Source organism: Gavialis gangeticus, unplaced genomic scaffold (genome assembly GCF_001723915.1).
Source record: "Gavialis gangeticus isolate Ggan-Ray unplaced genomic scaffold, GavGan_comp1, whole genome shotgun sequence".
Classification (NCBI taxonomy): Eukaryota; Metazoa; Chordata; order Crocodylia; family Gavialidae; genus Gavialis; species Gavialis gangeticus.
This window is the reverse complement of record NW_017729019.1, coordinates 10,246,618-10,253,723: the sequence shown is the minus strand read 5'-3', so window position 1 is coordinate 10,253,723 and position 7,106 is coordinate 10,246,618. Positions and strand designations below refer to the sequence as shown.

Genomic DNA, 7,106 nt, shown 5'->3' with positions numbered 1-7,106 from the left:
GCTGTTTTAAATCCAGTTCAGCTGTGAAGCAGGCTTCTTGGATGGTGTTTCCCTGTCTCCTATGGAGTGGCCTAAACAGGCATGTGGAAGAAGGGGGAAAAAAAAGAAGAGATTTGTCTGCCTGTCCTTGGGAGAGCCATTACAGAGCAAGCAGTAATGCCTGCTGCTGCACACATGTGCAAATGCCCAGAAAAAAACACAAGAGGTAAAGCATAAAAGCCACTTTATCCAGGTCTTAGCAAGTGTATGAAAAGCTGAGGGCTGGGAAGATGGAAAGACGTGTAGGAGTGTGCGGCGCAGAGATACATGACCCTTGTGCTCTGAAGCACGGGGGTTTATCAAAGGGGAAAAAAGCCAATACCCAGGCTCAGACAACAGACCACTCTCCCAGCTTCACAGGCTGCTCAGCTGTTTGCAAGCTATGGCCCGGAGCCTCAGCTGCAGCTAAGGTATAGCCGGTGCATCTTCCTGCCCTGCGAGGAAGGTGGTAGGAGCTCGGAGGTGGCTCTGAGCCTGGTCCTGTGACTATCCAGTCACTATTCAGGTCCCAGGGGTCTGTCAGGATGCTCTAAACCTATGCATGGGGCTGAGCCCTGCTGAGAAGGGGCATTTCTATAGCTTGGCATGGGCCCAATGAGGCTTTCCACACATCAGGTTGTGCCCCAGTCCCTACCTTGCACAGTCAGGTTTAGTCATTGTAGGATCAGACCTATCAAGGCAACTTTCTTGGTTATGATAATGAAGGGGCCACAGGCTCAGTGCGCCCATAGGAACCATCCAGCCCCTCCTCGGGGCAGAAAGAGCAGCACCCCAACCCATGCAGGTGGGTGGAGAGCAGGTGAGAAGCAGCTAGCATGGTGGTGCTCTTTGATCCTGACCGCGAGCACCAGGGAAGCTGCTGTAACTCAGAGGCACGGTTTCTTCCCACCGCTGCTTGTGTCTTGGTGCAGCTTCATGCCACCCCTTCCACAGAGTGGGATGTCAGATTTCCTGGAAACCCCAGAAACTGGAGGACAGATGGGTCGTGACCTATAGGCTTCCTCACGAAGCTGCAGCTGCATGTGTGTCACTTTGTGGGGTCTCTGGCAGCAGCACCCCTTGCTTCATGGAGGCTGTGGCCTTTAGGGCTTGGAGGCTACCCATGTCATGTGCTGTTGGTGGCAGGAGCTCCTAATGCTACAAGGCAGACTGGTGTCCACATTCCTGCTGGTTAAGTGTTCACCTCAGGGTTGTACGTGCAGGAGGTGGCATCTGCACATCTGCCTCTCGTACATGTGCGTGCATTTCTGGAGCAGTTAAAATTTGGTGGGGGTTCAGACTTTGGTTCAAGCCCTTTGACCTGATACTGGTGCACAGGACTGGATGGGTTACCAAGTGCAGTCCCTGGATAGCTCGGGTAACTGGTGCGTAGTCCCTTGCATGGACTGACTGAGCTCCATCTGAAAACAAGGGTGGGTTTTAGGTGGGAGGCTGTCCCACAACATGCTGCTCGTTGGGTTAGAAACCTACTTCTGACTTCCAGCCTAAATGTCTTTATGGCTGGTTTGGAGCCATTAATTCTGGCCCCAGCTCCGCCTCTTAGTGAACCTAGCTGTTCTCCTGCTCTGATGCATTAGCAGACACCAATCGCATCCTCTTTCAGCCTTCGTTTTGCCAAGCAGTTTTTGTCTCCGTTCACGATAAGCCATTTCCCTAATAGCCCTTGTTCCAGGTGGAGTTCATCTTCGTTACATAGTTTATGGGTGATGAGGCCCCCAGTGCCTTTTACAGTGGGCTCAGAGCCCACCCTCTATATAGGGAGAGGTTTGCCTTGACCTCCCACAAGACGCAAGTGCTAGAACTGGCCGTGGCAGGGTAGCAACTCCCTCCTCTCCCGGGGAAATGACTGAAGATAGCAAAGGGTATGTGCATGCATAGAGAGAGTGGGGCAAACCTCCTCCCTTCTACTTCCCTCATGCTCGGTTACTCTCGGGCTAGGAACAGGCATGTAAAAAGCCTGAGGTGGAATCGGTCTAAATGGTGCCATTTTCTGTAAGCGGCGTAGGTTAGATCAGTAGTGACCAAAACACACACTCACCCTTTGGTGGGAAGAGCAAATCTTAGACCAGGTTCCACCATTTTTAAACCACTCTGTGCCCCAAGCTCCTGTTCTGTTATGGGTATGGACTGGTTTTGTGTGCTGATCTTCCAGATATAGACTGGTTTTTGATCCCCCATACTAGTAAAAGTATAAGGTCTGTTACCTGGCTTCCACCAACGGGAGCATGGGCAGAACAGGTTTAAGGCCCTGCATCTTGTTCATTCCACCTTGTCTGTAGCCTTCACGTGCCCCACAAAGGCCAGCCAGCTTTGGCAGCGGCTGGGAGATGGAGCATAAATGGCTATCGACGCGGGGCCTCAGGGCTGCCATTGCCAGGTGCAGCAGAATGGCATGCCCCAAGGGGGATGCTCGCAGAGGAGGGGAAAGGGGAGGCAGAGGGTTGTGGGGAGCCATAAAGGACTCCACGACCATTCTGTTTGATTTGTAGCAGGATGAGTCAAGCTTCTGTTTCTAGTGCCCCAGGATGTCAGCTTCCCACAAAGCTGTGGGGGGAGACGCCGTTGTAAATTATGGCTCCGTGGCTCTTTTTTATGTGGGTCCTGCCCAGTTTTGTTTCCTGCGCAAACAGCTTTCTGTTTCTCAGGGCGTCTTTATGTTCTCTGTTCGCTATCATTTGGCCGGTAAATTATCTGGAGTGACTTGCACCAGAATTCCCTGCTGGTGGTTACCACTGTGCTGAGGGCAGCTGGAGAAAAGACTCCCTGGCTGCAAAGTGAGATATAGTTTCCATGTAGGCACTGGGCACCCATGTCCACGTGGCTGTAAAGCAGGTTGCCATCAGCTCATGATGCGAGGCTGTTGAAAGAGATGCCATGCTGTGCAGTGCTCTCAGTTTTCCCTTTGTATATGTGTGCAGAACAGACCACGCCAGCAAATTATACAGAAGAAGTAGATGCACATCTAAACCTGTATACAGAACACTGGCCCGGTGTGTCCAGAAAGCACAAACATGGACAACTTGCACACACAAGCTTCACAAATATGGATCTGTGCATATAACAGAGTCAGCAATGCACCAAATGCTCCACAAATGCAAGAAAGAGACATGGAGGCATATTTTCAAAATAAAGTGACGAGATGCCCGAAGCCTAGTACACACATACACAAACACATATGCCTAGGAACAAATATGCCCAGTACTAGCACGCAGCAGCACGTGGACAGAGCCACATGATGTAGGATACAAATGAGACCTGTGTGGAAGACAGAAATACAGCATCAAACACTGACACAAGTGCTAACAAGCACATTTATGCAAGATGCTGGCATCAAACCCAAATAGGCCACATGCACATACCTCTTGAATGCACGTGCAAGTACAGACACACTGTGTGTCTGTGTGTGTGTGTGTGTGTGTGTGTGTAATATGAGTGTACCACAAACATGTGTGTTCTCTTCCTAGTGATAAATACTTATGGTGAAGGCCTGCGGTATGCTTCCAGTGACAGAAGGGCTTCCTGTAATTTCCAGGTGCTGCTATTGTCACAGGCCTTGGGCATGGGTTAACACAACTTTACACAAGGATTTTACCTATAGTTGGCTCAGGCATGAAGCTGCTGTTGCCTAAAACCTGCATGGCCAGAGAACTAGTTAGGCAAACACGCCATTCATCAGCTTGCACTCACTGGCCTCGGTACCCCAGGTGAATCCTGGCTGGTGCCTTCTTGCTCTTGTGCACACCCTGAAAAAGACCCTTGCTCCTCATCTGCATCATATGTGTGACCTCCTCTGCTGCCCTTTTGGGCTGCTCCCCTAGCTCAGCAATCTTGTGATTAGCCGGAGAGAGACTCTCAATCTTGACAACAACTGGCCATCAATAAATAATAACCAGAATGCAGGATGCCAACAGTCCAGCCAAGAGGAGAGAGCGATTAAGATGCTCTGACCCGCCTTGTACGGCTTCCCACGAAAGGAGAAATTGCATTAGTGGGACGTGCGTTTAGCCAAGGCTGGTATTTGTAATGGGATTTAGTGGCATTTGCTGTGAACGCAAGACACAGAAAATGTAGCGGGGGCAGAATAACGAAAGAGCAGAGCTCGCTCTGTGCAGGGAGCGGCCTCATTTCCCTGTCCCAAATTGTAGGTAGCCTTTCAGGGTGCTGAAATATCCCCAGTCCCAAACTCAATCTAGCTATGCGTGAAGCAGTTGAGGCGAAAGGGGAGCAAGGCCTGAGCTGGGCCAGCGCCTCATGCTGGAGAATTGCAGGGAATATGTTTAAACAAGGAAATCCTTTCCTGAGTGACAGGAAACATGGAGACAGGGCAAATCTCCTTTTAGAGAGGTGTATTCGCTGCCTACTGGGTGGCTTTCTCCTTGGGGAGACTATTGATTTCTTGTCTGCTGTAGTCCCCTTGAGGGGAGAAATACCTTTAAACTACTTGTGAGCAATAGGAATGAGCTCATGGGCTTAATTTATCTCCTTTCTACCCTTCTCAAACATACACTCCTGCAAAGGGAAAAAGCAGCGGGGGCCAAAGAGGGCAAGCAGCAACCTGCTGAGCACCTGTCTAGTCTGCTGCCAAGGGAAAGGACCTTTCTGGTGCATCACTGAGTCTCTCTTCCTCAAGAGGCATGGAGACTTCAGGGAAGAGAGGTTTTTTTCTTCCCCCAAATAGTTTTAGTTAGCTGCAGGCATGTGATCTGTGGGCAGGGGACAGCTGGGGAGCCTCTTCAGTAGAGTTAATCTGTTCCCCTGACTATTCCCGGATACCTGTATGCCTTGATTAAGGGATATAGGCTGTAGGTGTGTTAGTGTAGGGACTAGATGCATTGATTTAAAGCCTTTACTGGAGAGGTTGGGAAGTAGAGACTGGAATCTCCTGTTCAGGGACGGTCAGGATCTTACTCCTCCATTGCTCCTGAAGAAGCTGTGCTGATTTGAAATGCATGTCTGTGTGGCTATAGCTTTTAGAGCCAGCTAGTCATGTGAGCCTGCCTCTGCTATATAAAGAGCAGCTTTCAGCACCTGCACCCACTTCAGGGTAGGGGAGCATTGTTCAGGAGCTCCATATGGAAGAATGGAGAAGCCACATAAGTAGCTATGTGGTCTGTCTGCTATCTCCTCAGGGCAGTGGAGCTGATTGCAAGTCTCAGCTGTTCCTGTACGTATGGTTCCCTCTTTATTTTATAATTTGTTTTGCAGCTCCTCTGAGCCTCTCTGGGGATGGGAACGTTATCTGAAGCAGATGACCTGGCTTTATTTAAAGCATGTCAGTCTCTAGAGTGGCATCCTGCTTTGAATATTACCCCACTGACACTCCCTTGCGTGTCCCAGAGACATACCCCAACACAACATGGTGTAACCACAAGCCTTCAAAGCCCTCCTGGCAACCAGCAACTCGCTGACATATCACCACTTGGCTAGAGCCCCTTTTTCAGCTGGTCTGATGGGGGGCAGGATCTTCTGCGTCTACAGTCTGGTCCTCTGACTTGTATGCTGTGGTGGGCCTGAAGTTTTTAGGTGGGAATCCCAGTTGCTCATCCACTCTGAGAGTGTTGCATCAGGTGCACAGTTTGGGTTGGGATGGTCTGCAATCGGCTCCTGGTCCTCTTGCCTATTGAGTTGGATGTGGATGGTAGACCCTGGGCTGACTGCAGTCTGCATTTACTCTTCCCAGTAGGAATCTGCTGGTTAATGATACCTAGCACTTGCATGTTGCCTTGTGGTGCAAGGATCTGAATCCAATCCAGTTGCATCTCAAGTCAGACCTGTGAAGTGGGATTTCCTGAGCACAATCATTGGATGTAGTCATCCCCTTTAATTCATCCAGGAGCATGCAAGGTGCAGAAACCACCCCCAGGGGCTCTGAACTAGCGCCCTGAGAAAGGAGCAGAACCCAGGGGCTTTGGGGGTGCACACGTGGCCAGGTACTGGGAATGCAAATGCTGCATAAAACTCATTTCCCTCTTGCTGCACTGAAGGAGAAAAAGTGTAGCAGGGAGCCAGGGTTGTGACTTGTCCAGGTGCACGTAGGAAGTGTGTGGCAGCAGCTGAGACGAGAACCGAGATGGCCTGATTCAGATTCCTTGCATGACGGCTGCAGCACAGGCCCTGGTTCATGCCTCTATCTCCTCACTCCTGTTCTGCAGTGCAACATGCACATACATAACTAGGAGGTGCTGGATGGCTCAGAGGGTGAGTAATGGGTTGTGGAGCCTTTCTCAGTGTTTCAGATCCAACCCGTGCGGGTAGTAACCAGAAGTTGTTGCCATCTGATGGCTAGCTAGTGGCCAGGTCAGGAAATGGATGCCCTAACACGGGAGCTGCCTTGAAACTGCAACGGTTCCTATTTTTCACTGCGTTTTTATTTCTGTCCATGTGTCCGCATGCATATAAAATAAAAGGCATAGGTGCATAGAGGATCCCTATCAGGGAAGCCTCCCAAAGCCTGGTGAGGGGCAGCGGGGAGCAGGTAGACAGGGGTGGGGTGGCGGTATCCCCACCTTTCCATTTCTCTTTGCAAACCAGGCTGAGTGGGCAGCACCCATGTGTCAGTCCCCGTTTCCCAGCCCTGCCTCTGAATCCTTTTGCTTTGCTGGAGTTTTACCTTTAAGGTAGTTTGCGGGTGGCTGGGCCGGCTCAGCAGGTTCGTGGGGAACAAGTGTCGATGGAGGGCTCTAGCTTGCACCTGCATCCCTTGAGCCGCTTTCCTTGCATGACACCGGAGAGAGAAATGCAAGGGTCCAGCATTTGGCACTCCAGAAGGCCTGTGGTTTGGAGCTGGCGGCTGAGTAAGAGTTAACCCCCAGTGACTGTATGTTAATGAGCTACATGGTAATACAGGGAGGCAGGCTTTAGCAGGCAGACTGCTGCCTCTGCTGCTGATGGGGGGATGAGCTTCCAGTGTCAGCCTAGAGCCGGTAGAAGGAGTGCACAGTTACTGTGAAATTCAGCTGATAGACAGCGAGAGCGAGGGGGAGAGACACAGAGAGAGAGGAAAAAACAGATCTGTGAAGGAAATGGGACTGTAAAAAAAAAAAAAGAAAGAAAAAAAGAAAAAAAAA

At 50.6% G+C, this 7,106-nt stretch overlaps 1 protein-coding gene across 2 annotated transcripts in view; it reads left to right on the top strand.

Moving 5' to 3' along the window:
• Positions 1–7,106, top strand: part of PLXNA2 (plexin A2) — a 361,775-nt gene that overhangs the window by 22,222 nt on the left and 332,447 nt on the right. The window contains exon 1 of one of the 2 annotated variants that reach the window (XM_019514043.1): positions 6,905–7,106. This exon is cut by the window's right edge and continues 349 nt beyond it. The exons of the other annotated variant lie outside the window; for it this stretch is intronic. The gene's annotated coding sequence lies outside the window, so the exon portion shown is untranslated. Of the gene's footprint in view, positions 1–6,904 lie in introns of those variants that run through there. 2 annotated transcript variants of the gene reach the window in all.